Source organism: Festucalex cinctus, chromosome 16 (assembly GCF_051991245.1).
Source record: "Festucalex cinctus isolate MCC-2025b chromosome 16, RoL_Fcin_1.0, whole genome shotgun sequence".
In the NCBI taxonomy this organism is placed as follows: Eukaryota; Metazoa; Chordata; class Actinopteri; order Syngnathiformes; family Syngnathidae; genus Festucalex; species Festucalex cinctus.
Window position 1 is genome coordinate 12,651,388 of NC_135426.1, and position 2,887 is coordinate 12,654,274.

The following is a 2,887-nucleotide window of genomic DNA, read 5'->3' on the forward strand; positions in this document are numbered from 1 at the left end:
CCGCCGAGTGTTTAATGGCGCTCGCAAACAACACGAGAGTTCTCCGTGTTGTTAAACACAAGCAACGGCGGCGAGACACCGTCCCCAGGCCACGTCACGGAAATGCAAGCAGACAAGAGCCTCGCTGCATAAATTCATACAAATCATGCAGAGGAGAGAGGGATTCCCCGGACACACGCACGCATGCACGCACACACACAAAGTCACATGCTCGGACACAAAAGTGACCACAGCATGCCCGCGTCTTTGGAGATTTATTAACCCAAGCGGACAGGAGGGATGAAATGTGCCTTGCTAAAGGGCCTAATGACCTCATCTGTGGCCAGCAGCCGACATGACCAATAACATCCGGGATCTCACACACACGCACATGCACACGCACACACCTGACCCACTCCAACAGACACAAAACCGCACCGCCAGGGGCTCCTCCCGTCCTCCCCTTTACGCCGCTCACCATGGCGCCCTCGTTAGCGGCGGCGCGCGTCTTCTAATAGACACATGCAACTAGCCTGAACCGGTTCCAGACGGATGAAAAGACGGATGGTGGTTCCCAGAGAGAAACAAGCGTGTGAGTTGATTTGTTTATAAGCATGCTGTGACATATTTAATAGCAGCACACACACGTCTTCACCCATTCATTCAAGTGAAATGTTTTTCCCGAATCATACCACAACTTTTGTTCAGCCCCACACTTGCTAGCTAGTCTCAAATCAACTTTCCCCATTCAAAAGAATGGAAACATAATTAATCCATTCCAAACTCCCATATGGAACAACAAAAATTATTGTAAAAATAAGGAAAATAGCTCACGTTATTTAATGTTCAAACAATTATGCACTTTTTTTTGGTGACAATTAAGTTATATTCTTGCCATGTTTCATTGAAAACAATCTAGACACCGCAGCATTAACTCATTCACCGCCAGCCCAGTCAAAATGTTTTTTTTTTTTTTTTTTTTTTACATCTAAAGCCATCAATGGCACTGAATGAGTTGAAATGTGTCTTGCATGTTAAACTACAGTTACAAATAAGTGTGTTATTTTCTGTATAAAAGTTTATATGTAAGCTAAAGGAAAATATCGACTAAAACTGTCAATTTAGTCGACTAAAATTGCTCTTCTTTTTCGTCAACTAAAATTGGATTAAAACTAAAATACAACCAGATGACTAAATTATGACTCAAACTTTAATTAATTTTACCCAAAAGACTACAACTAAAACTAAATTAAAATTTCTTGTCAAAATTAACCCTGGTACGCAGCAAGAGTTGTCGAGATTCGCCATTTTTTGCAGAGGATAAAGAACATATGCCTGTAACTGTAAGTATTGTAATATTTTCTGTCTCTATATGGCGCAACACCCTTTAATTGACTCATTGAGCCATTTTCAAAAGTAAAAAGTTAATATTTTGTCTATAATTAATGTGGTACCTTCATTATTTTTCATGTACGATTAATACCTTTAAAAAGTAATTTTTCTACTTGCTGTTGACTGATGCTGATGCTGAGGAAGTAGGTAACGACCAATCATGGCTGCAGTTTACCGACCAAACCCAGAAAACAGGTGAGCCATGATTGGCCGTGACCTACTTTTTCAGCACGGGTGATGTCATCATCAGTCGACGGCAAGTGGGAAAACATAGTTTAAAGTTATTAATTGTACATGAAAAATAATGAAGTTATCAAATTCATTCTGGACAAAATATTAACTTTTCACTGGTGAAAATTGTTCAGTGAGTCAAGTATCCCTTTAAATGCCGCTACATAGATGCATTTTTTTTTTTTTAGCCTGTTATATTTCCCATTATGTGCAATTATTAACCTCGCAGACATATTTTAGGGTGACCAAATCTTTAAAATTAAAAACCGGATCACTACAATTTGGCTGAAAAACAACTATAAAATAAGTTCTCAACAGGAACTACTTATAACAAATTCCATCCTTAGTCAAGCTCATGCTAAATGCTAACCGAGTTAATTCACTCACCATTAACGAACCATTTTTCTTTCCTTCAAATCTTTTCTTGGCGAAATTTAATTGAAAAACTTTTTTGAAAGTTTTTGTGGGAATCACAGCGTGTTTACATGCAATTAAGAATATGAAATATTAAGTGATGTTCGCATGTCAGCCTCTTCCTTCAGTTGCTATGCTGCCGCGACAAGTCCAAAGAGAGATGTCACTTGTGTGACATGCAAAGCTGCGCAAGTAGGTGCAAGCACACTTTCGGTTACGTAACAAACAAGATACGGCAAAAAAAAAAAAAAAAAAAAAAGGCAAGGCCGCACAAAGGCAGCGCCAATGTGGATGTGTGATGGGGAAAAACTAATTAGCGCAGCACTTTAAGCATCACGACTGCCACAGACAATCCCAGTCAATTTTCCCACTCAGTGGAGAGAGCTCTGACATTGTGCTTTATCTCACGCGGCCTCTTCTCTCGCAACAACAACAAAAAAAAGACAAATTCAACGGAGCGAGTGGTCACACCAAAAGTGCAAGACGTCAAATCCGCCAGGACAAAAGGAGCAGATAAAGACAAGCAGGGCAGAGCTGCGGGGACTTGGACTAGCCGCACTCACTCAGTCCTTATCTTCTGCTTTTAATATGCAAATTGCTCACAAATTGAAATTCGGCATTAGCATTGTGGAATTTGTGATTAGAAAACAAAGAGAGAACATTCTGTGAGCGTCACGGTCATATTCTGTCCTGAAAGTACACATAGTAGCGACAACAACGGGGCACTCTTAAGCGTCAGCACCAGCGCAAACCCCCTGTCTCAAAGCTGGTTGCCATGTCAGCATTAAAAAAATAAAAATAAAATAAAATAAAAAACAACTCACTTTTCTGCCTTCTCTTCGTACATACCTGCACTCAGGGCTGACAACGG